Source organism: Falco biarmicus, chromosome 3 (assembly GCF_023638135.1).
Source record: "Falco biarmicus isolate bFalBia1 chromosome 3, bFalBia1.pri, whole genome shotgun sequence".
NCBI classification, from domain to species: Eukaryota; Metazoa; Chordata; class Aves; order Falconiformes; family Falconidae; genus Falco; species Falco biarmicus.
In genome coordinates, this window is record NC_079290.1 from 38493351 (window position 1) to 38521206 (window position 27856).

At 36.6% G+C, this 27856-nt stretch overlaps 1 long non-coding RNA gene across 1 annotated transcript in view; it reads right to left on the minus strand.

The window, feature by feature from the left end:
• Positions 1-2215: 2215 nt before the first annotated feature.
• LOC130146843 (uncharacterized) overlaps positions 2216-27856 on the minus strand; it is a 41964-nt gene continuing 16323 nt past the window's right edge. The window contains exons 3-9 of the long non-coding RNA XR_008821032.1: positions 23618-23656; positions 22641-22817; positions 21546-21629; positions 21099-21244; positions 5564-7139; positions 3958-4095; positions 2216-2592 (exon numbers count right to left, since the gene is read on the minus strand). This is a non-coding gene — a long non-coding RNA (uncharacterized LOC130146843). The remainder of the gene's footprint in view (positions 2593-3957; positions 4096-5563; positions 7140-21098; positions 21245-21545; positions 21630-22640; positions 22818-23617; positions 23657-27856) is intronic.

Genomic DNA, 27856 nt, shown 5'->3' on the forward strand with positions numbered 1-27856 from the left:
AAATTCAAAAAAAAAAAAAGAAAAAAAAACCCCACAATAAACGCAGCACTGAGAGAAGTGTTCTATCTTAGAGAAACCTGTATTCCACATTGTATATCTCTTTGTTGACCAAGAGCAAGGAATTAGCACGTCCTTTATAGATTCTTTAGGTCGAGACAAAAGTCCTACAAGCTCATGTGACAGGGCATATTTCTGCCCATACCTCAATTGCACAGGCAGTGCGTAAGCTCCAGATACCGGATGGATCCACACTGTATATATGTACATATATGTATGTATTTTCCACTAATTGACTTTCATCCTGATCAGCCAGAGAGGGAAACAGGATTAAGGCATTTGATGCTACCTGTATTTCTATGAGTGCTGTGTTTTCTGTCTGCATTGATCTGTGTGGCTGGCCACTTATATACGTGCATTGTGTGTATGCATACTTTGCTTGTAGTAAATATGTGTTCAGCTTGCTGCTGGCTGGGCCTGGGGAAAACAGCTGCAGCAGCTTCACCACTATTGAGTGAATCACCATATCCAAAGTTTCTTTGCCTACAAAACAAAAAAAACAAACCCCAAGAGGTTTACACAAAGCATACACTCATCAATCAGAATAAACTTCTTCAAGGGATTATTAACTATTTAAGTACATCTGAGGAGAGCTAATTAAAATCTCTAGAAATGAAAATCATTTTTGTAAGAAGTACAATAGTCCAAATCAATGTAGAACTGAGAAAAATCAACTGTGATCTGCTGTATAACTTTGTAAGAAAAAAAAAAGACTGTGGGATGCCACAATGAGGCAATCTCCATTCTGTTGTGTTGCATCTTTTTTCAAGGACTCCACAATTAGTTACAAAAAGGGAAAGAAACCTATATCTCAAATCCACAAGGAGTGTTTCCAGAATCTTGGTGTCAAGAGATTACATCTGCCATTGAGGCAATTTTGTTGCTGTCCTGCCGCTAAGTAAAAGAAGTGTGAAAGAAAAGATGTGAAAGAAAAAGCAAAACTAGAAATAGGCTCCTTGCTCATCCTATTTACTAACTTAGCTGGCTGAAACCAAGCCAGACCTCCAGCACTCTGATCCTCCTTCTAAAGCAAACTGCCCAAAATGAGTAAATTGAAAAGTCCAGCAGTAGGCATAGCATTAGAGATATGGGCATTTCTGACATATTTCTTCACATTCATCCATTTTGTCTGCAATACATAATAGCTATGACATTTATGATGAAAGGTTTTAAATGGGTATATGAGCAAGGATGAAAAAAAAGGAGGAGAAAGACTATATAAAAGCTAGGAATTATAGCTGTTATCTGCTTCTTGATGAGGAGACAAAAAAGCAAAAATATTTATATTCGTATTTGGACCTTCTCTGACAATCTGTCAGGTCCATCACGTTGAGCAAAAGAAGTTGGTAACATGCTTTGCAGCCCTAATTCCCTCAACAATCGAAATTATTTGCCTTGCTTTTTTCTCACAGAAGGGCAAAGGTCTGCAATTTTGTCCTGGCAGGGAGATGGGACACTGCTGAGAAATACATATAGACATAGACATGTGACTACACTTGCATTAATATTGTCACATACAGCTTGTCACCCTCTCAGCTCCATTGCAGAGATGTGGTCATTTTTTTCCCCACAAATATGTAGGAGACATTTGTCCTGTATACAGATCCCTACAGCCACTGTATCTTTGCTGCCCCATTTTTAACAAGGGTAGGTAAAAAGAATTAAAACCCAAAAACTAAGGACAGAATCAAAGTTTCCTGTTTTAAGACAAGAACAGAAAAGGTTCATTTGACTGACTATATCACAAGATATTAATTCCTTTACCAACAAATTCATATTTCATAGCCAAATTACAAAGTTCTGCAATACTAGAGGAAAACCATAAAAATGATCATTTAGATGGAGAAAATAATAATCCATGTTATACACCATTCAGATTCTTGTATTCTTACACATCATAATGTATCTTGAATTGTTGCATATATATTACATGTACATTCCATACAGCAACCAAATGTACAAAATATTTGAGAATTCTTGCATCACATTTTGAAAAGATTCTTTTCTAGCATTCTCCTCAGCTGCCACTACTCAGACCATACAAAAAAATGGCCAGAGGAATGAACACCACTTAGTAAGTGGCAGGATATTGAAAGGAAGAACAATCCATGACACTAAGATCTCATTTATAAGATAGACAGTTGACTCACTTGCTCTCTCAAGTGTATCATTTTTTATTTTTAGTCAATCTATCATATGCCTAACAATGGAAAACAAAGTTTTTGGTGCCACTTAAATATTTTGGATGACCATAATATGAAAAAGTTGCCTGACAAAAGCAAAACAGTGGGTGCTCCTCACATACCCAAGAGGTATTATCACTTCTTGTTAATACAGCAGCACATAGGAGAAACTTAAAATAAATGACTGCTATCAGTTCCAAATGAAAACATAAGTAGGCCATACTGTTGAAAGTACCGCCATTCACAGCTGTAGCTTGTACCATGATTCAGTCAAGCCATTTAATTTCTGCAAACGTGTATTGAGAGTCCATCCAGAAGAAAAGAAGTGCTTGTTCCAAGAAATGTTCCAAGTCTGTTTAAAAAAAACAAAGCAAAACTGAAAGGTTTCACGAGCTATAAAAAGGTTTAAGTTTTGAAGTGACACTTATACCAGCTGAAAACTAAAGTTAATGAATTTACACCTTTCACAACTGTCATTCTTTAGAGCAAGTGAAAATTTGGAGACATTATTATCTAGGCTATACTGCATACACATCATGTGTACACAAAACCAACTCAGGCTGAGAAATTGCCCTGAAGATGTGTGTGCACTCAGGTAAACTCCTTTTCCCTGTTTTCTCAGTAAAGCACTTACCCAGAGGCTGACAACCTTGGATGGTGCAGTCTATGCATACTACTACATGTACTGGAGTAAATTTTCACAAATTTAATAATCCTAGTCGCTGTAGATTTTATTTATGAAAATAGTATTTTTCCTAATTTTCTGGTTCCTGTTAGTATTGTTATCTAATTAAAAATTATTAGGTATTTTCAATAGTGTTTAGAACATTTATTCCATCTATCCAGTTGCCAGACTGTAACAAGTAGATTTTTTCATTTCTATGAAATAAAACAAAATTGCTATCTTGCACTGAGGCCTCTATGCCTTAACCAAGTGCATCATGGGCAGCAGTAGTGCAAATTATTGCTCATTATTTAGACAATCTGCCACTAGCTTATCGTGATATGGTAGAGGTCCTGCGGGGTGAGATTGACAAAGATTGCCAAGAGCACTGTATATAATTCCAGTGACACATCACTAGTCCATTACTTACAGCAAAGGCATTATCAACTCATTTCACAGAGGGAAAGTAAGCTATACCAACTATTCTGTAAAATAATCCCAGCTTCACAGTTTTAATTATATTTTTAATTTTATTTTGGTATACATAAATGGATCTAAAAACTCTGAAATAAAATCCCAGTCCTTAAACTAATAACTTTGTAGACCTATTTTTAAAAAATGATTGAATTTAAATAGAGAGAAACATGCCATTCTCATATACCGCCACATTTTCTGGTCTTCAAGAGTAAACAAAGTCTACATCCATGTCTATTAATTTTACTTAGTATAAACATGAGCTACACAATGGCATATGTTCCTTTATAATAATTCTAGGTGTTAGGTCATAAAAATCATATGATCTTTTTACAGTGAACTAATCAAGAAAAAAGCAGTGAGTGGTTTTACTTAGAATTTTTCTTCCACCATGTATAAATATACTTCAGTGTAATTAATGCAGTTTCCACAGTAAAAAATAAATACAATAAATGCTTATTTAGGGTTCATACACAGTATCATTTTCAAAATACTTTGCATGTTGCATTTGATAGTTTTGTTATGAGATCTTTTGTCACTCCGACTTTGTGGCTGAGCTGTATTAAAGGTTTTACGTACCTTCTTTTCAAGTTCTTTGAAATCAGATTTAAAAGTGACAAAGGCATCATGCCAGTGAGCTTCCTCAGCTGTAAGCACATTCTGATTGTCCACTGAAGGCTGCCTGTGCTGCTGAACAAATGTCTTTTGGTCTTCCAGCTGTGTATTTAAATCAACAGAAAAGACATAGATAAGAATAAGTAAAGATCTATACATGCTACAAAGAAGTTAACCTTTCTGTCATTCTGTATTGTTCCTTACCACTTAATACATATTTGCTTCTACCAAGGTGTCTTATTGTTCCATTAACTCACACATTTATGCACCAGAGAAATCTTTTTGTAGTGAGCTTTTTACTAAATCTTTACCAAGCATTTCTTGATGTATTACAAAAGTATATTAGACTTATTATCATCATTTTGCAGTATTCCTACCTATAGTGTGTCAAAAAAGCATTGCCAAAATATGTGTATCATCTACCATATTTTGATTTTCCATCACTGAAAGACAGACTTTCTAGAATGTGTTTTCCCATCAGGAAACAATTTTGAATTTTCTCTGAGAATATTTTTCACTTTAGTATTTCCAACTTCTATGTCTTCATATTTGTTCTTTCAAATTCCTTTCTACTATGTAGGAAAAGAAACTATTCTATGTGGCAATCTCCAGTCTGCAAAGGTCATTTATTATGAAGCTTACTGTATACGCCTAATTTTATATTGCATAATAAATCTTCAGCTACCCCTATATGTGACAACTCTGAAGGTTCAATCAGAGGTTGGATGTATCAATGTTTAATGTATCTCTTAATAAAAAATTAGCACAAGCCTTCAATGAAAATAAATGTTCTTGGTTTATGTGGTCTGCTTCACAGGGCTATTAAAATGATTTTTATTACTGTGTTAGTATTCATATAGGCATAATAACAAAGTTAACTATTAGGTTTAACACAGCAACACAGGCACTGAAACATGTTTGCCATCACAACGAAAATGTCCTCAGTCAAACACTGGCAAGCTAAAAAGTACACCCGTACACCAAAATTCATTTCAAAGAAGAAAGAAATGTCTATTTATACAAAACAATCACTCACTTTAATATAACTCAGAAAAAATGTCATATTTTATTCTATATTATGGTGAAAAATGTGTGGTCAGCATGTTTTAAATAAGATAGTGACCAAAAAAGGACAATTATATAACTTAAATGTTGTATTTGACAAATTACTAAACCTTTGCTGAATACACAAGTGTGTTTCATTTTTGTGGAACAGAATCTGTTGTAAGGGTCTCTGATTTAATAAGCAACATTCTATTTTCAAAATAAATGGAATCAAGAAAAGAAAAAACAAGTAATTTTAGAATTCCTAGAACAAAATCTTTATTTTTCTGTAGGTCAGTACACTAGTCAACATATATTGCTCAAGAAAGGATTTAAAGCCAAATATTTTAAAAGTACTCAGCTGCTTAAATTTGATTAAAAATATTTCTGCTCTTATTTGGATAATTAAAAATTGATTTATATTAATGTGAGTATTCTAACAGAATCTACTATGCAATGTTTACAAATTAACTTTCTTCTTTTGTACATAAATTCATGATAGTATTTTGATGAAGAGATTACTTACATTCAGCTATTTAAGACAACAAAATTTCTCATGGTTTCACTTGTGCTGCAGTGAATTTACTGTAAATTCCACCAGTCTGACAGATTCAATCAGTCCGTTTGTTGAAATGGCAGGTCGTATTTGAAGCACCAAATATTTCAAGAACCACTAAAGATATTAAAAGTGACAAAGAATGCAAAGAGCAAAAAGAAGCACATTCTGGTTGTAAAATAAAATTTCACAACCCCCAGCCCAGTCTGTGCATGTTGGAGTAAATATGTTCAGATGACATTATGATGAAATTCGCTAAATGAAAAAATCAACAAGATATTTTAAAGTTTACCATCAGCCTGATTAACCAAGCCTTTATATTTGCCGATCTTTTATGAACTCCAGAAATTATTCCTTGATTTAGTGTTAATCCAATAAATCAATTTATTCATTATTTTTTTGCAATAATTTATGTTTGCTATTTGGAATGTAAATTTTGCTCTCACTTTCAGAGAATGAGTAGTGTCTGTGGAACTCTTATCTGGGGCAGAATATGCACTGTGGACTGGTTGTAGCTATAATTGTATTTGTCTCAGGAGTCTGTCATGGGAAGATGCTGACATCCCAAGTAATCTAGCATAGCATCTAAACATCCATTTAGCTACTAGCTTCAAAAGGGTAATTTATCTTCAAAAATAATTGATGCACAATCTTAAGCATTAAGCAGTGTTTTTCATAATCAAGCTGTATGTAGCTAACATACACTTGAGAACCTATTTTGCGCATCCAAGTTTAAGAAATGCTGACATTTTTCAAATTAAATCTGAAAACAAATTCTAGCAAAATATTACATTATGGTTATCATTAACAAACAGTTCTGAAACTTAATCTTTAAACTGTATCACATTTTGTGGATTAAAAAGTACATTTCTCAGCTATGTTCACATTGTTCAAATTAAATAAGAATGCAGTGCTTCAATAAAATTTTCCCATGAAGAGAGTTTATTCTCAATGGAGTTGTCTAACAAAGGCTAATTTTACAGCTTTGATTGTTTTTTCTCTAAGACATTAAGCATTCTAAAAACCACAACTGAGCAAAAAGGAGATTGCAAATATTGTGACCATTTCTAAAAAAGAATTACAAGTCTGGTAAATGGCATGTCAATTAGTAATATTTTGCAACAGGCTTTACTGGAAAAATTATGTTAACTTATTCTAAATAAGCATTCAAAACGCCCTGTAAAATCTAGAACACAGATACTGACTTCTGATCAGTAGAAGTTCAAGGATGGTAGCAAGATCTATCTTGCTAAAAAGTTCCAAGGTAAGTATAGTTTTAAACTTAGCTGAAGCATAGGTACTGATTTATCTAAATTTATAGATGGGGGGGGAAGTAAATAATAAAAAACACTGGAATACTTAAATAATAAAAATCCATTTATTGATGCCTGGATATTGTCTCCATTACTTGAACTCAAGATCTCCAAATACAATAAAGGCAAGAGAAAGAGAAATGCTGCACTCAACCCAAAGTTCCTTTGATTCTATTAAAACTCCTGAGATACGAGTAAAATACTTTGTATTGTCCAGACATGACATTATCCTCCTGGTTTAAAAAAAAAAAAAAAAATAGAAAAAAACTCAAACCAAAAAAAAAACCAGTCAGAATAATCATATGAACTGTTGGTTTCACAAGCAGACAAAGTAATGAAGCTTAACTTACTATAAAGTTTTATCATTCGTTACGTACTTCATCTCTTTGACTCCACTGAGGTGGGAAGACTACAGCAAGGTCCAGCCTGCCACTGCCCTGTGTTGGTGGGTGAGCCAGACAGTGCCCACGACACAGACTATGCAACACTGCAGTTAGGGGTAGATGGATCTGATGGACTTCAGAACTTCTTTTGTCCCATCCCCACAGAGACAAGGCTCCTGCAGCTCCATGTCCCTACATCCAGGCAGTAGCAAGGTAGAGCATGTATTTCCAATAGGTGCGCACATGCACACACGATGCAAAGCATACATACATGGCCAACCACACGGATTGCACAGTGAGAAGGGCCCATACTGCTACCCACATCAACACAGCTTTTGTGTTAAGTATGAACAGCACAGACAGTCCTGCCTTCTCTCTCTTCTCCATCTGACCAACTGAAGTTCAATGTACAGACATCACACAGGATTGTCCCATAGGTGACCCCTAGAAACCTGGTCTCCTCCAGTTGCTCAGCCCCTAGGCTCTCAGCTCCCTACTTGTGGTTCCACTCTGGAGGCTGGCACTCCGACCTTTCTTCCTACTCAACAGCTAGTCTGACTTAAGCTTGACAGCTGTCTTGCATGCACACACACACATTACGGACTCTGCAGCATCAGGCTTTAGACACTCAGTGTCTTGTCCACTTAGCAGCAGCCAGACCCATGGGTCCCTCAGACCATGGTCTCTCTCACTCTCTCCGTAGTGGCTGGCACTCACACCTCTTATCCTATTCATCTGCTCGTCCAGTTTGCAGTTTGCTACTATTCCCATGTACAGGCTTATGACAGAGAGCACGCCCACATACAAGGTAGTTAGAAAGAGGATTTAATATAAATGCAGAATAAGCCGAGGTGATAAAGTACAGGGCTGTCAGAAAAGAAAAGGAAAAGCTGCTTTATCCTCTTTTCTCTCTACTGTCCCACAATTATTCCTACCCAGTCTACCTTGTTCCCTTCCTTTCCCCACTGTCATTCGTTCTCAACACATCCAATCATACAACCTACACAATCTCAAAACTCACTTTGTTGCCCTGGCGTCTCACAATAAAACCCGCATGTCTTAGCTGTGTGGCACTACAGGGGAGAGGATCTTTGCCGAGTCATATTGGTGGATGTCACATCAAGGACAACAGGTTAATTGTTCTCCTCTGGTGATCTAAGGAGCAGCTGGTTCAGTGTATTCCACCAGGTTACAAAGGCTTCTCTACCTTTCACATTGCTCCTCCGAGCACCACCAGGTCCCTGTGTCTAATGTGCTCAGCTTTCAGTCAGACAACCTCTCTTTCAAAGAGTCATATTCTGAGTTTCTACTATGTGGCTGCTAGTTTTCACAAAACTTATAAAATTAATTTTGAGATTTGTCCTTCAGTTTTGAATTTGAAACCACTAGAGGATGGATTAAAAGTGTGATCACATACACCTAATTTTCCAAGGAAATTAGGAACAAAATATTAGCTATCTTCCTTCTCCCTTTACTACTCCACTGTTTTCCTTACTGCTCATTAACTAATTAATTTCTCCCATGGCCAGTACACGGAAGGGTGATTGATTATTTTCTATCTAGTCAAGAAATTCCTTTCAACTCTATATCATTTACCTTTATTACCATCAGCCTTTGTCCTGCTGTTTGTATTTTCCACGTCTTCCCTTATTCTCTCTCAGTTTGTTACTTCAGTAGTACATATGCACTACAAACTGGATTCTTCACATTCAATCTCACGGAACACAAATCCAGAATTGCTACCTGAATTCTCTTTTGCAGCTCTAGCCTAGATTTTTGTCAAACTTAAACCTTGAAAATACACTGAAACTAGTCAGTGTCTACTTGCCTTTTTAAGAACAGTATTTCATCCCATCATTCTTAATTTGTTAGCTGTTCCTGCAAAGCTGGGAAACAGGTTCTGTTTTTCTTCTTCCATTTTCCCCAAGTGAAAACAGATCATGGCTTGTTGCTACCTAGTGGTGGTGATATATAAGGTAAACCAACCTTGTCAAGCCCCTTATTCTCAAACTGCTAAATGTCTAGAATACTTCTGTGGAAACATATTTCAAAACAGATCATTCAGGAGAAAGAATTCTAAAACAAAGACAAGTGTCTTGCAACTGAAGAGATTGGGATCTTTTGTGGGGCAAACAGTGATCTTGCTATCCTGAGTACCCAAAATAATTAGATCTTGACAACATTAAATTTCATGAGGACAAATGAAATAAAAGCTATGTCTGCAAAGTTTTAAGATCCTTGAGGTCTTTCTCTGACATGCATCTGCATCTTGTGCAACAGACTTCCCTTGGCTAAACATAAGCTGCCACAGATGTTCACCTGTGTTAGCTGCTCGCTTTTTTATGATCTCTACTGAAAAAATACAATCTACATTTGCAACGTCCTCAATCACATTAAAAAAACTATTGTGTTAAAAATAGAGGCAAGCAGTATTTTGATGAGTTTTAGAATATCTCAATTTCATTTTGTAAAATTTCTGAACAATGTTACGTATGAGATCCAAACTCAAGTCATATGCCGATTGCTTTAAATTTAATATGAAGAAATTAATATGACAAACATTTAGCATGATTCGATTTTTCTGGAACTCATCTAGTTAAAATAATGCTAAAAGACTGGGTTTTTTTCTAATGCACCATCTGTATTGACTAATAGTAAACACTTTAAAAGTTTGCTGCAATCATTGTGTTCAAAGTTACTCTGATCTCCATTAAATGTCTTATAACTACCATGATTTTTTTTACCTGTTTTGTCATTGCTGTTGGAAACAATTAATAAATATAGTATTACTGAGATACTGTAAATATAAATATTACTGAGATACCTTAAACTCAGAGTGGGTGTGAATAGTTCGGGGGGAGGACCTCTAACAGAAAGAAGGGGGAAAGTGTGGAAAAGAAAGCTGTGCCACTGATCTTTTAAGTCTGAATGTAATTTAAAAGAATTCAGAATCTCTCCACTGGGACTTTAAAAGCCCTTGACAAACTCTACAGATTTTTCACACAGACCATCACTGTCCTTACCAAAGTATTGAAGTACTAATTTTTTACTGTTTTTAAATGAGTAGAGAAAAAGCACTTAGAAGATGGTAGGTCATTGTGACAAATCGGAACATGGTATTAAAATAACTCCAAACAAAAAAATGATGCAATCATCACAAAAAAGTTACAATACTAGCATATCTTATTGAAAACATAAAAAGTTAAGGACATTTATAATAAATACATGCTGTCATTCATTAGTCAATTTAACTCATTAATTTTGTGAAAAGCGCTACCTAGAATCATAGGAAAACCTCAGTCGGGAGGGACCCTGAGCAGCCATCTGTTCAAACTTCCTGTTGAAAACAGGTCTCTAGATCAGGTTATCGAGGGCCTCCTTAAGCCAAGTCTTTAACATTTCTGATGAGGAATATTCCATCATTTTTCTGGGCCACCTATTCCAAATTTTACTTGTTCCTAAGGTGAATAAATATTCTTTTAGAACAGTTTGCATTTCCCTGGAAGTCATCTGTGCCCTTTGACTCTTGCCCTGTCACCATTCACCCTTGTGAAAAGAGAACCTCTGTCTTCTCTATACTCAACCTTTGAGGTATTGGAAAACTGTGATTAGGTTACAGTAGCCTTTCTGTTCCACAGACTGAAAAAAACCCAAATACTTCGATGTTTCTTTATATACCAAGTTCTCCAATACTGTAAACACCTTGGCAGGCCCCCCATGGAGTCCTCTCCAAATTTTTTATTTTTCTCTGGAATTGAAGGAAACCAAAACTGAACATAATTTTACAGGTATAGCCTAACAAGCAGCAAGCTCAGTGAATTAATCACTTCTGTTGATCCTGGCCAAAATCCTGCTCATGCAGCCCAGGACACATTTGCCTTCATTGCTGCAAGGCACACCACTGGTTCACGTTCAGCTTGCTCTCCACCAGGATTCCCACATGTGATTCTTGCTGGCCCAGTCTTTGAACCTGTTGAGGTCTCTGAATGGTGGCTTTTCCTCCTGGCATACCTACCTCTCCCCCCAGTTTGATGTCATTTGCAAACTTGGTGATGGTGTATTCAATGCATTTAATATATTCAACATTTGTTTAATGTATTATTTTTTAAAACATTATTGGGTTTTAGAACTTACTAAGTACAAATGTAAGAAAGTAAATTTTAAAGTTAAGGAAGTACTGATAAATACTTTAAATAAATAAATATGAACAAATAAATAAAAATCTGCTATGCATTGTGGGTTCCCCATTTTGCCCCCTCTATATATTGAAATTTGATTAACACATTCCCCTCCCAGACATTCATGTTTTCAGTATCATCTGAGAAGAGGGATTAATATAATTTCAGCATATTATTTCTCAAAATACTTCTAAATCCTTAAGCGAGATTATGGTATCTCATGGTGAAAAACACTTTCAATGCTCTTCTGTTCCATTCTTTCAATTCCTTTTCCAAAAGGACTTACATACTGTGAAGACATCCCAAAACAGCTTGCAGCTCTCACTGACCCCTCTCCCAAGCCTTCCTTCCCATTCATTACTTGCAAAACCCTGTGTTGCATAAGGTTTTCTTTGCTTAGTTTTAAGATTCTTGAGTTTCCTGTGTCACTTGTATTTCTAAGATGTTATCATGCTTCTCCCCTCTGTCAAGTTGACTATGTCAATTCAGGAACTCTGAAGAGTGTCAATATATTGTATGAGAACTGATTTCAGGATATAATTTCAACATAAGAGAATCCAAACCAAACATAAATAGACGGTATGGTATGGTACAATACGGTATGGTATGGATAGTCTATCACTCAACCCACATGGTGCTAAAATGTCTTTAAAAAAGACATTATTTTGTTATTCCGTTCCTTATTTTATCTTTAAAACATCTTATTTCTTCCTCCTTCAGATTTTTGGTAGCCTTAGTGCAATCTCATTGGTCTTAGCAGATGTCAATTCATTATAGAGAAGTAGTGCAAGTCAATTTTTTAGCAGATTTTTTATTCATAGAACAATCCAGTTTGGACATACCTGCAGTGATTCATAAACTGAATTGAAATGCATTGGTATCAGCAAGAAATGTGAAAGGTTCTGAAATCCAGTAGCTATTTATTTTGGTATAACTTCAGGACAAATTTCAAGAAAGAACTGAAGTCTTTGTCATGGTTTAACCCCAGCCAACAACTAAGTACCATGCAGCTGCTCACCCAGTCCCCCATCCCCAGTGGGATGGAGAGGAGAATCAGAAAAAGATAAAACCCACGGGTTGAGATAAGACAGTTTAATAATTGAAATAAAATAATAATAATAACAACATCAACAATAACAACTGTATTGAAGAGCGGGGGGAAAGAGAGAGAGGAATAAAACCCAAGGGAAAACAAACCCACAAGTGATGCACAACACAATTGCTCACCACCCGCTGACCGATGACCAGCCAGTCCCCCAGCAGTGACTGGCAGCTCTCAGACAGCTCCGGCCCATTTATACATTGAGCATGACGCTCTATGATATGGAATATCCCTTTGGTTAGTTCAGGTCAGCTGTCCTGGCCCTGGTCCCTCCCAGCTTCTTGTGCACCTCCTCACTGGCAGAGCATGGGAAACTTAGAAAGTCCTTGATTTCGAACAAGCACTACTTGGCAACAACTAAAACAGTGTGTTCTCAACACTATTCTCATGCTAAATATAAAACACAGCACTGCACCAGCTACTAAGAAAATTAACCCTACCCCAGCTGAAACCAGGACAGGTTTTTATTCAGTCGGATGTAAGGGAGGGATGATACTTTCTCCTTTTTTTGTTCAATGCTGGTAAAAGTACTTGCCTGTGCAGCAAGAGTGTTGGATGCAAATCTTCACTTGTTTCAGATGGGGGATTAGAAAGCTAGTGTGATGGTAGATTGGAAAACTAACATATTTTTCCCTTCCTCTTTCTACCATATAATAACAGTTCATTTCAAAAGCAGGCTGTGCAGCATGTGAGGTGCCCTAATCATGCTATCATGGCTGCTGCCTGCTCTAAGTGGGACTTTTGGGAGAAGTGAAGAAAGAGGAAGGAGAAATGCAGGAGACACAAAGGGTTTGCATCTTCCCTGAGAGGACATATATGTGGTTCATAGGAGAACTCTGGCAATTCTAAAAGCAACTGAAATCTTGTGGATTGAAACCCACCCTAGATGAAAAAAAAAATATATATATTCTGCAAAGAAACAGCAGGTGGGGTTTCATATACATTAAGCATTTTCCTTGTTGAAACAATTATCTCTTTCTAGTCAATTAGTATGGGAGGCAAAAAAAACCTAAACCCATAGTTCTAAATACTAGAATACTTATGATATCTTCTGTGTATTTAATTTAAAGCAAAGGTGGAGCATTTCTACTTCAAGTCTCTGTTCATGTTGAGTCACATCTCATCTCCTAGTTCCCAGTAATTGCTACAACCACTGCAATGTATGCACAGGAGGAAAAAATATAATCAGTATCTGTCTTCAATTTTGTGAAGCTATCCCTTTATTTTGTGTGTCTGAAAAATGAACAGAATTGTAAAACCTTACAGGAAAAACAAGTTTCCTTTCCTGATGCAGTGGGCTGACCCCAGCCAGCAGCTAGGCACCACACAGCCACTCGCTCACTCACACACCATCACTCCACTCCCCCAGCAGGACAGGGTAGAATAAAAAGAGCAAAAGCTAGAAAAGTTGTGGGTTGAGATTAAGACAGTTTAATAAGTGAAGGAAAGAGGAAGAAAAAAATAAAACAAGTCATCGCATATCAAAAGCACTCACTCACCACCTCCCTCAAGCAGACCAATGCCTATCCAGTCTCCAAGCAATAGCTACCTCTCCCAGACGCCTCTTTCCTCAGTTTTTTATTGATGAGCATGATGTTATATAGCATAGAATACTTTTACAGTCAGCTGAGGTCAGCTGACCTGCCTGTGTTCCCTCCCAGCCTCTTACCCTCCCCAAGCCCACTCCCCGGGGAGCCAGCATGAGAAACACAGAATGCCCTGATGCTGTGGAAAGCACTCACTATTCAGCAACAGCTAAAACATCACTGTGTTATCAGCACTATTTTGGTCACCAATATAAAACAAAGCAGCATACAAGCTGCTACGAAGACATCCCACCCAGACCCAGTAGCAGTATTTTTTCATTTTTGTCAAGCAGCTCAAAATGTTTTCTTTACATTTTGATTCAAATATTGCTTAAGATGCCCATCTTACCTTCTATTCAACTGATGACTGCACTGTCATTTTATCTGTAAAAGTATGTTAGGTGTAACTCAAGTACATCAGTGAAGAATAGTAATGAATACCCAAGGCAATACTTTTGTCTGGGGAAAGACTCAAAATTCAGATACTTACATGCACAGAGCTTCGGCATTTTTGCAGTATATTAATTTTCATGTAGTTGCACTGTGCGACATTCTTTGTAAGATGATATTTCGTCAGTACGTGATATCATCTGACAAAGTAAGAATTTTATATCTGATTCTTCTGAATGCTTGTAAAAAAGGAATCCAAACAGTTGCAGAAATGTGAGCTTCATGGCTATATGTACACCTTTTATACAGCAACATATAAAACATTAATACTCATTTTAAAAATTGATGCAACTGTCAATAAACTATCCTGATATGTAACAACATATTAGTACATTGAAAAACATATATTATAGAAAGCTTATACTGAAAAATTAAAGTAATTCTTCTTCTCTCCCATAACTTCTCCTTATTATGGAATAGTTGGGGTTGGGAACATATATGATGCTGAAATTATTAGTAAGTTAGCCCAGACTAATATTTGCTCAATTATGATTATGAAAAATAGTTTGTAAAAAATGTGTAACTATATAACATTTCTCTACTATACTATCAGTGCCATTACCTATGGTTTCAGAAGTCCTCTGGAACATTTTTTATATAAATGTTGATAAATCATACCATATTTTTAGTACAGGTCTTTCATAGTGATCACAGAAAAAAAAATTGCCAAACTAGTCCTTCATTCATTATAACTGCAAATAAATAAAAGTACTAATTCCAATGATCATATGGGAGAAATCAGATCTTTCAAAGTAAAAGAACTAAAAAACTGAAAAAAATATCCTAGATTTCTATAATCAAATGAAGACAAGGAAAGCTGAGATACTAGGGGTATGCTTTTAAGCATTCTAAAATAATGCATAAACTTAACCTCCCAGTGGAAGACACTGGGCAAGAATACAGGAAAAATTCTGAGGTCTGACTTAAATCACTATTAGGTACAAAACCTGTATATTGTAACAGAATTCTAGATAGATTTTAATGTAGTTCTGGAACATAGAGTCGTGTTATTATTTATCTGTTATGTAACAAGAAAAATTACCAGCGTTTCTTCAAGAAGTGTTTTTGTATAGCGTTATACCATTATAACCGGTTTTTTTGCCAAACTCATATTTTAGGTCACAAGATATATTGTACTTCGTCTAATGCTTTCTCATTTCCTCTTAAGAGTAGGGGTTTATAATTTTCTCTATGAAGTTACTTATAGCTGTTAAATCACCTTTTAGAAATTATTTGTTGTTTAGTTCTTTCCTCACTCTATTGTCTTGCATTTTTTTGATCATCCAATTGGGTTTTTCTTGTTTGATATGTCACACTTCAGTACTACCTGTCATACAGCCTCAATCTGCTCTTCATTATACTTGTGGATCAGCCTTTGGACCACTGACCACTTACTGATCAACTGGCTATGGACACATCTTTGTACCTTTCACTTCTGTATTCTTCCCTAAATACTGAAGATAGCTGAAGTTCTGGATCAATTTTATAGGAATTCAGTTTTAATCAAGAAAGTAGTTTACCATTTACCTTTTTGTTCTCTAGTTCTGATGCCTGGAAGGCCAAAGTAACTTTGTATCCCTTGGACAGTCATATCTTTGTTTCTGTTTTCCATTAAGAGAGTTCAAAGGACATGGACATTTCCAGGTAGGTATTGTCCAACTGCACAGCAAAAAACATGATGATTTGCTGTAAGAGAAATGTGCCAGAACACTAACCTTAGTAGCAGATTCATTGAAGGCTGCCAGTATTACTGAGACTGGCGGAGTGGCACCTTGGAACTGCATATTCAGTTCCACCAATTACTTTGCTAAGATAGGACGTTCAAAGGATGCATTTGCTAGAGCTGTCCTATGGTTCTGCTCTTCTAAGAAGATTTCAAGATCAATTTCCAAGTAACTTTCACTACAAAGGAAATGTACTGCTAAGAATAATCCACTGTGTGAACATGCCTGTGAAGAGGCTGCACTTGAAAGAGAAGGAAACTTTTCAGTTATTATAGCTCTTCAGTTCTGTTGTTTTCTTATAAATTCACTACCTACATTTCTCTCCCTCTCCTTTTCAAAACATATCTCTTAGATACTTCTGAATTGCTAAGAATAAAATCTGTGTCCTAGTCATTAATTTTAATTATTTTATATAGTTTGAAAAATTAGACAGAACCACTGGGTACTTCTAACTCAATGTGCCTGCAATGCAAATTCACAGAGTGTGAATATATAGATGGACAAGCATTCAAAGGATGCTACTCATGTAAAATTATGGTATAAGATAGTATTCAACAGTTAGTCAGTAGAAAAAAAAAATCACTGAAATACAAACTGAGCGTTCCAATGATGGTATGAAATCTTGTTCAGCTCTTCACAAAGTAGAGGTATTTAAGCTTTTCTCAGCTGGTTTCTTGCTGGAGAATTATAGGTAAACATTTGCAGCATATCTCTGGGCAAACCTCCCAGGCAAACTGTTCACTTCTCTGGGAAGAGATCATACATACCTATTAGGACTAAGATCCAACTATACCTGCATTATCTCATTTAAAAAAAAAAAAAAATGCTTGGAAAAGACATTAAATAAAAAAGAACAATGTAAAGAAAACAGCCATAGAGCAGTAGAGTTTGCAGTGTAGAAGCATATAAACTGATACCTTAGGCATCTCATATTAGAGACGAAGCAACGGTTCCAAAGGGAGATTAGGAAGATCATAAAGCCCTGTGTGTGTTGACCTAGGATGCAGTGTGATGCAGCTCTAAGAGTTTTGTCAGAATGAGGGAATTATATATTTGTTGTTCAGTATGTTTGTCTACGCCCACCACTGCCTGTAATGCTGACATACCCTTAAAGGACAACTATAGAATTCTGATGACCTTAGCTTATGTGACAAAACTGTGCTAGAAAAGGGATTTTAGCAGCAGTTCTCTATTTCTGACAGGCATACAAATATCTAGGCAGAAGTAATTATGTACTGTTCTATGAGAAACATACACTACATGTTGTGCTACACAGATAGGAACTTGTTAATCATTTAAGATGACTTATGGTCAGACCTATTCTCAGTTTATGAAAATAATATTACAAATTCCATTTCAACTTCTCTCAGCCTAATCTGTTGCAATTAGTGGAACTACTATTTTTTTGTGCAAAGGCAGAGATCAAAAAGTCCATCAGGATCAAGACAGACTACACCCATGCCAGTAAATTAAATGTGCCAAGAGCTACTCTTTGTCACTGAGGCCAATGATCATGGATCAGCCCAGCCAGCATCCACTATATTAAACAGGTCAACTGTCTACTGGAAATGAGCCTATACCTATACAACATACTCCTGAACCATTCCCAAGATTTATTTGGGGGAGCGCAGGCATCATAAGAATCCCTACAGCCAGCACGCCCTACTACTGTTACATTTATAAATAAAAGTGCAGCCTCTTCTGCTGGACCTAATAAAAAAGATCACAAATGTAGGTGTGATTCCTGACCTAACTAAGCTGTAATTCAATTTGAAGTTAATAGTAAGTTAATGCGATAAATAGGAAGAAGAGAGACCTGAACGCTGTAATTAAAATTGACAACATGAATATGCAAGCTGTAAAACTTGATGGTCACACACTGTGCAAAGGTCTGGATATTTGTCAGGAAGACAAGAGGGAGAGGAAAGGGTGATTCATCACTTTCTTCCACTGATGCAAAATTCGGTGATTACTGCCTGGTCAATTTATTTAAAGATCACCATAAGGTTGACTAGCAGGAAAAAGTTTACAAAAAAGATGAATCCAGGAAGAATACAGCATGCTTCAGGTTTGTAATGGAAGAAAGTATAAAGACAGCCAGTGAAGGAGCAGACAAATTGCAATTTCACTCTGACATCACTGGAAAAAAAAGAGGAATTTGAAATATGTGACATAAAAAGTGACATAGCAAATGACAAGTGTCAAAAATGAGAAAAAAACCATGAAGATTAAGGAACAATAAATTAATTTATTGGGATGTAAAACGAGAAGAATTAAAAATGGCACAGTCAAATGATGGAGCAGGAAAACAATCTTACCACTTCAGCTGGAAACATTTGCAAAATGACATTATGATAGCAAAGGAGAAAAGAAAAGAGGTAAGAGTCATGAGCATTTGGAGAGATTTCTTGGGTAACTGGGAAAAGAAGTTAAGTTTTACTTACTTACAGTGTGGATAACTTAAGGCTGTGAGTGGGTGGATAAGAGTTTGTGATGCCAAAGAAACAAGATGGGTGAGGTGAATGAACTCCTTCAAATCAATGGAAAGAGAAAAGGGAGAGAAAAATAACATAGCATAAAAGTGTCATTTCTGACCATCCGCTATATGAAGAATTCACAGTGTAAGATCTCCTACAGAAACAGAACTAAGTGGTAGATATGAGGCTTAAAAAATGAGTCAGGTAATTGGAAATGGCAGTGAGAAATACAAGAGAGAAAAGCAGGCAAAGACCTGGGCAAATGCTAATGTGGGAGGATAAAGAGAGAGAGGTGGGCTAAGAGGGGAAGGTATGAGGTACAAGAAGTGAATATAAATTAACTGGTTGAGAATGCAGATAAAATACTGAGAGACAAACAGGTGGTAGGTGAGTGGTAGAACTCATAAGCCACTTACCAATAACACAATAAATGATTCAGTAAACAAGTCAACAAAACAATTATGGAAGTGATCATATAGGAGAATAACAAGTTGCACGTGTTAACGCACGTGTCAATAAGGGGAACAAAAGAGAGACTGGGCTTGGTCAGTCAGTGAATATTCAAAGCAGCTGGACAGCAGCTGAGCGCCAGATGTTGGGGCTGCCACTACAGTCCTACTGTAGTGAAGTCAAGGACCTATATCAATTTACCACAATGCATTTTGTGTTCCATGTGTGACAGTCCATACCAAAGGCTTATGGACCACATTTGAAGGAAAACTAAGTGCTGCATTTGTAGACAATGTAGTCATCTCCAATATAGACTGGGAAAACATCAGGAAATATTTTAATAAAGCGATCACTGAATTACAAAGTGTAGGTTTAACCATAAATCCTCAGACAAATGCTATGGCATAAGGTAACTGAATATCACAGGCATGCACCAAGATAAAAACCTCAAATCTAAGAATCATAGCCATTTTAAAAACTGAAAATTAATCTTTAAAAAAATATAGTTACATATTATAATCTATGTACTTAAATTTTCTTAATTTTCTAAAAGATTAGAGAGAACTACATGAATAAAGACAGCAACCTAGTCCCAGGGGATGGTAAGACTGTACATATCCTTCCATTTAGTGTACCATTTTTTAAAAAACGCAGCTTTTACACTAATTTTGGTCACAGAAATGTATCCTGGACAACCAAATCCTGTAAAGCAGGTACATTACTCCCTAAAATCTATACTTAAGAATGAGCTAAATAAAACTGTTCAGGGACTCAAACATGAATATTCAGGGTCTTTTTTACTAAGCATACATGATGTTTTATTTTCCTTGGTATATTAAATAAACAGTCTTATCTATAGGATATTTTATTATTCTCTTTGTGTTAAAAATCTCTTTTAAAATAGAAACATTACAGAAGATTCATCAACATGATGTAACTGTTCTACTATTACATGCTAACATTTTTAAGCTTATTACTTTTCTCCAAAATTTGCAGCAGTATTACTAATTAACAGCTAAATTTTTTTCCTGTCTTTGGTTTCTAACTGCATGATTGTTTCTAAGCATGTCTACAGTGGACATCAATTTGTAACCAAATACTAACTGTATAATAATAACCACAGTTCTGCATAATAAAAATCCCTGCCTGAGACAAATTCACATTTTCCTTTGAACAAAATCTGTAAATATATTACTGAGATTATTTAATACATTTAGTAAATCTTTATCACGTAATGTATGTAAGACTAAAAACTTCTTTTTCAAATAGGGCTTAACTAAAATAGCAGCCAATGGACTTTTTTTTTTGAAAGAAAAGATGTAAATAATTTTGTATTAAAATTATCAGATTTCTGTGGAATTTTTCCTTGCATTTCTTTAAAATACTATTTGAACGACTGATCTGATTAGATAATTTCTAAAACTATTATGACTAAAATTTGGAGATGAATAAACAAGACTTACAACAAGTCATAACAGCAGTTTAAAAAAACAAATATTGTATACGTGTTATTCAGACATGAGGTAAAAACTATAGATTTAGATGAATAAACAATTTTCACTGGATCATTTTTCACATAATCCAAGAACATACAAACAGACTGTTTTCAAATAATTTACTAATTTAAAAACCTGCTACAAAACATAAAAGTAAACTCCTTTTCTAAGTAGTCTGAGTCAATAGTAGGACTAATTGAAAACCTATAAATTCAGTACAGTGCAGCATGTAGTCTCTAACTTGCTCTGCCTATACATCAATAGGTCATTCTCAGTTAATTAAGTGAAGGCATAATCAGCTTAATTTATGTAGTTCTTGGCAGTTAATGATATCTTAGTACAGTACCTGAACATTTGGCCTGCCCATATAACTAGCTGGATATACCAGGTTCATTCTGTACCTCTTCAACTTCAGCTCTCCATTTTTTATCTCATATTCCATTTCACACAGGTTAGTCTGGAGCCACTAAGTCTAATTTCTTGAGGCTAGAGCTGAAACAAAACCAGAACAAATTAACAGGTTAACAAAGCAATATGATTGGACTGCAGCCTGTGATAGTATTTTATGTAGAAAAATCAAAAAAGACGGTGATATTTCCAAATTAACTACTTGTATCATTTAAGTATATAATATTTTTAAATAGTGTAGTAACAACACACAAAGGAATAATAATAGAGAAAGAGATAGGACTGAAAAGCATATTATTATTTTTTTCTATAAATTATATAGTTTAAAAATGGCTATAAAAAGCCAGAATTTTACAGAGCACACTTACAACACATGGTGTAGTACCTCGAGAAAATGATTGTCCTTTTTCTGTTACAGAGAAAGTGTTTCCTTCTGCTGTCTCTGTAGCTCAGCTTCTCTTTTCTGAAGCTGCAAGTTTACACACAAAGACAAACCACAATGTCAACCAATTGGACCTCACTTAAGGAACCAAGGAGATCGATTTGTAAAGCATAGGATGAACAGGACCCCATTTCTGAAGTACGTTGCTCAAACTGCTCTTTCATTAAAAGATGCTCTCTCTTATTGATTTTGGCTTAAGTAATGAGAAAGCTTATCCAAAAATCTTTAGCATTTGGGCTCAAGTTAAGGAAATCAATAGAGTCATTTCCCATTTGAACTGCATATGTGAGTTTTATGTACGAGAGACAAGACAAAGCCCAAATCAGATAAATCAATAACATTGTCAATAGAACATGAAGCTGACAAATGGCATTTTTAAGCAATTAAAGAGAGCTGTAAACATACAGAAGCTAATCAATTACAGTGTTCTGCTATTAACAGTTTTTAATTTATACAAACACTATTAGGAATCCCAGGGAACAGAGCTAACAAAACATATTTCCTGCTACTCTTCAGGGATTATGACAGTAAAGCTTTTGTTGTCTCCATATGTAAATCTTCCGATGCTTCCAGGAAGAAAAGGAAATATTTAATTAATCACGGAATTCCTATACTACTATGTCTACATGTGTAATAAACACAGTGGCCACAGTCCCTGACTATGTTTTTTCACCCAATCTGGAGTACAAGGACAACTGAAGTATGCAAGTATCCAGTAGTACAAGGCATAGAATCATAGAAACATTGATTACAAGGGATGTCTAGTGGTCACCTAGTTGAACAACTCAATCAAAGTAGGACCACAACCAGTACTAGACTGGGTCAGCTTTGGCTTTGGCTTTGTCTAGACAAGTTTCAAAAAACCCCAAGGATGGAGGTTCCACCACCTAGCTTCATAAACTGTTCCGGTCAGCATGACCCTCCTGGTGAATCATTTTTTCTAACATCCACGCTGAAGCTGAAACTTGTGGCTTTTGTCTTTTATTATACCAAATACCACCACTAAGAAGAGTTACCTCCATCCTCTTTGTAGTTTACCTTCAAATTTCTGCTATCAAAGAAATGCTATCAAAGGTCTCTTTAGCCTTTCTTTCACCAGGCTAAGCCACCTCTCATTGAAGATCATGTGCTGCAGGTCTCCAACCATGTTATCTTCTTGATAGGCCTCTTTTGGATCCTTTTCAGTTTTTCAACACCCTTCCTAAACTGTAAGGCCTATATGAACAAAATACTCCAGTTACAGCCCCCTCAGTGTGAAGCACAAAGAAATAATAACTTTCCCTGGTATATTCTCCACACTCCTTCCAATGTAGTCCAGTTTGCCTTATTTGTGATGATGGCATTCCATTCACACTCAGCTTGCAACCCACTATAACCTCTCCTTTTAAGCAGAGCTGCTACTAAGTCAATTAGTTCCCAGGCTGTACTGATACACTTGGTTATTCTGTCTGAAGTGCGGGACTTTGCACTTCTCCCTTTAAGCTTTATTAGGTTTCTGTTGGTCTGGTCCCTAAGTTTCTCAACATTTTTCTGTCCAGCACATCACTTAACCTTCTTTTCCCAATTTAGCCTCATGTGCAAATTTGCTGAAGGTCCATTCTATCTCGTCATCCCAATCATTGATGAAAATAACTGAATAAGAAAGGCTGCAGTATTGACTATTGGTTGTCATCTGGAAGCTAGGCCATTAATTACTATCCTCCGAGTCCTAACGCCTGATCATTTTTCAATCCATCTACCAACCCATTCATCCAACTCATTATCTCAGTTTATAAATAAAAATACAGTTGAAAAAGTGTTAAAAGTCTTGCTGAAGTTGAATTACACTACAGGCTCTCTCTGGCCCATGTAAGCAACCATTCCAACAAAGAAGGCAATCAGATTAGTCAATCATGATGCCCATGCTGACTGTTCAGGTGCAACAAGTGCATGTGCATAACTCAACATGGGAAGCCCTTCCTCCTAACATAATTCTCAAAATCCAAAGGCACGTATTGTACTTGAAGATAACTTACCCAAAAAATAGTGAGTCTCATCAGCAATAAGAGCAGCATCTAAAAAAATGGGAGCTCTTGAAACAACCATATGTACAGTAACGTAAAGACTGCAGTTACATTTTGCTACTTGAAGACAGCCTTATTTTCCTTCTACTCACACAGGACACATTCATGTTCTACAATTGCTTACGCCCAGCATATAGATATTTAAGGTAAAAGCATTTCTATTCCTATTCATCTAAAGGAATGTACATCTGGAAACATCAAAGAGCTTTGAAAGAGAAAATCAGCCAGAAAACTTGTACTTTTTGACCCAAAATCTCAAAGATTATCTTTTACAGGTATGCAGCTTCTCTTTCTTCTATTTATAGTCCAAATGCACATTCACACTTTAGATAACTGCAATAAAATGCTTTATCAACTACGTAGCAGAGCAGTTTTGGAGCACTTAAAGCAATCAGCGAATGTAGAACCATATTGGCCCTCAGCAACCCAAAATAATATTGCACCTAGTGACAGTACAACAGAGAGCTATGAGAAAGATTTCCCAACAATGCCAGTAATATTGTCTGATGTCTAGTGGATTATGCCCTGATTTTATTAAGGGGATCCATTTCAGCAGTTTCATAGTAAAACTCAATTCAGGCCACTACCCTTCTGGACAGCCATTGAGTAGAAACGGCTAAATTTGGAAAATTAACAGCACAGGAAATTTCCTGATGGCTGTGAATATCAAAAATGTCCTTGACTTTGAACATATGAAAGGTAAATGCTTATTTCAGAGGTCTCAAGTTCAAGAAGGAAAACTGGAAGCTTGGTTTAACTGTTACAGACAAAAGGAGAGAAAATTTGGCTACGTTAGAAGAAAGATCATCCCTCTGAAAAACAGATGCAAGAAGAGTCATCCTTCATATAACTGAATTTGTCCTATGGCAAGAAGAAAGCAACTTTCATACCTAGAGGAATTTAATATTTTCAAAGGAGACATAATAATATATCTATCATTCTGATTTTAAGTCCCACCAGATCATAGGGTGTCTAAAAGCAGACAATTTTAAAACACTCCTCAAGAAATGTCTGAACTGCAGGATGAGAGGAAAGCAGAAGCCTGATCAATAGAAGAGTGGTAAATTAAAATGGACCTTGTGTGGACCTTAAAAGAGGTGAGCAAGAATGGATTCTTATCAGTTTAGGCAGATAATCCAACATTGTGGGAACCTAAAGAAAAAAAAAGAAAGACAGACAGATCTGCAAGGAACTTTTTTCTATTATTGTTAGCATTGAAGACTATGTTCTCATCTATCTTGTACAGGAGATACAGCCTTTAATTGTAGCTGTTGACCAAAAGGTCAGTTGAGCAACTGCATTTGGCTGAATGGAACCTTTCTACAAGCAAAGAGGCTGTAATGACTATTGACTCGCCAGTCACTTCAACAAACTTTATGATCTGTAGACACGTAACTTGACTCTGAACATTCAAGTTCACACCTAGGTGCCTGAAAAGAAGTTTACCCTTCTACAGAGGTGTGCATGTATAGAGTGAGTATTACTCTGTTAATCTCTTTATTGACCACTCATTTGGATAGGCATCAAGGGACACCTTTATGTCAGTGTTTGTGGGTAATTATTGTTAATATCTTCCTGAAAACTAAAGGAATAAAAGGAAGACTAAAATAAAAAACTTTGAAATTATAATGATCCCTGCTGAGAACAACTGAATATATGAAAAAGCTGTTTTGGAGACCAAGAGCTATAAAACAGCTATCAATATTTCAAAGGGATGGGGGTTTTTTCTGTATTCATTATTCTTTCACTTTCCTCTTTACTTTTTTTATATTATAATTTTTTTTTATTCTGTATTAGCTTTTAGTCTCAATATAAAAAAAAAAAAATTGGTTAGTTTTAACATCTTGACCATTAACTGGAAGATAAAAACTTTTAGATTTCTTACACCCAAAATGGTTTGCTAACTTCCTTCACTTCTAAGCATGTGGAGGAAAAGAAGGTTATCAGGAGTAGTCAATATGGATTCACCAAGGGGAAATTATGCGTGACCAACCTAAATAGATTTCTATGATGGAATGACTGGCTGGGTAGACAAGGGGAAGGCGGTGGATGTTGTCTACCCTGACTTCAGAAAGGCTTTTGACACTGTCTCCTATAACAACCTCATAGGTAATTAGGTGAGGGGACAGTGAGGTGGATTGACAACTGGCTGAACGGCAGAACTCACAGGGTTGTGATCAGTTGCATAGACTCTAGCTGTAGGCCTGTAGCTAGCCATGCTCCCCAGGGGTCAGTACCAGCTTCAGTCTTCTTCAACTTGTCCATCAATGACCTGGAAGAAGGGACCGAGTGCACCCTCAGCACATTTGCTGATGATACCAAAATGGGAGGAGTGGCTGACGCACCAGCAGGCTGCGCTGCCATTCAGCGAGACCTGGGCAGGCTGGAGGGCTGGGCAGAGAGGAACCTCATGAAGTTCAACAAAGGCAAGTGTAGGGTCCTCCATCTGAGGAGGAACAGCCCCATGCACCAGCACAGGCTGGGGCTGACCTGCTGGAAGGCAGCTCTGTGGAGAGGGACCTGGGAGTCCTGCTGGGCAGCAAGCTGCCCATGGGCCAGCAGTGTGTCCTGGTGGCCAAGAAGGCCAGTGGGATCCTGGGGTGCGTTAGGAACAATATGGCCTGCAGGTAAAGGGAGGTGATCCTCCCCCTCTGCTCTGCCCTGGTGGGGCCTGCATCTGGAGTCCTGTGTCCAGTTCTGGGAGTCCCCAGTTTAAGAGAGACAGGGAACTACTGGAGAGGGTCCAGTGGAGGGCTACAAAGATAATTAAGGAACTGGAGCATCTCCCTCATGAGGAAAGGCTGAGAGCTGGGCCTGTTTAGCCTGGAGAAGATAAGGCTGTGAGTGGATCTTATCAATGTCTACAGATATCTTAAGGGTGGGTGCCAAGAGGATGGGGCCAGGCTCTTCAGTGGTGCCCAGCGACAGGAAGGGGCAACGGGAACAAACTGTAATACAGCAAGTTCCGTCTGAATGTGAGGAAAAACTTCTTTACCTTGAGGGTGATAGAGCACTGGAACAGGCTGCACATAGAGGCTGTGGAGTCTCCTTCTCTGGAGACATTTAAAACCAACCTAGACGTGACCCTGTGCAACTTGCTCAGGTGAACCTGCTTTAGCAGGGGTTGGGCTAGATGGTCTCCAGAGGTCCCTTCTAAACCCAACCATTATTTGTGATTCTGTGATATTAAAATATGGTCACTGAAGAAGATTCTTATGAGGTGTATAGATTTAGTATAGGTTTAAATATTCCAAAGGTTTAGCAATATTGGACTCATTGATAACCTCCATCACTAATAGAAGTAAGGTATATAATGCAGTCTCCTTTCTTACAGAAAACAGAAAGATGTCTACAGTGGCATGACATCCTGAACATAATATCAATGTTTAATGCAAAAATTAAACCAGTTTTCTAATCTTTAGTGATGGGATGAAAATTTAACATCAACAGCTAAAGCTACAACAGAAAAAAACCAACTGCAAATGAAAAAATAATTTTGGCTACTCCTGAATTTTCTAACCCTAAGAGCAGAGCAGACCCTCTGCCACCCCGCAAATGAAAAGACCATGGTCTTAGTTGAGGATGAAAACATTTTACTGGCTAGGTTTTAAAGTTATTTTCTCATTATACACATTTCTCTAGTCTAAAATGAGTGTAATATGCCTGTATTCATGCTAGTCTCCGTAATCTGGAAAAATATCAAGCACTGAACTGATATTACATCACACACAATCAACAAGGAAATAGTATAGCCTGGGCTATGCTCACTTACTGAAGGCACATGACCTTCTTGCACATGAGAGTGAATAAAAAAGATGGCAAAAATGAGCCCTAAAGAGAAGTACATAAAATACATTGTCTGTTCATTCATCATTATATTCTGGGATTCCTCTAAAAAAACCCTCAAAATCTGAAATAATTTGGCTTAGCCTTTTTCCCCATCAGAACCTAAAAGTATAATTCACCATGGATGACACTGATTTTTTCTGGTTTTCTAACAGCTCTGAAATATGAAAAACTTAAACACTCTCAGCTATCCATGCAATTCCTGCTGCATGCATGACACAACCAAATTGAAAGACCAACTAAAAAGTCATATTTGTGAAAGTAACCTTTCTCAATACACTTTCATAAGGGAGATACTGTACAAGACCAGACAACAGTAAGTAAAATTACTAATGTCAAGAAACA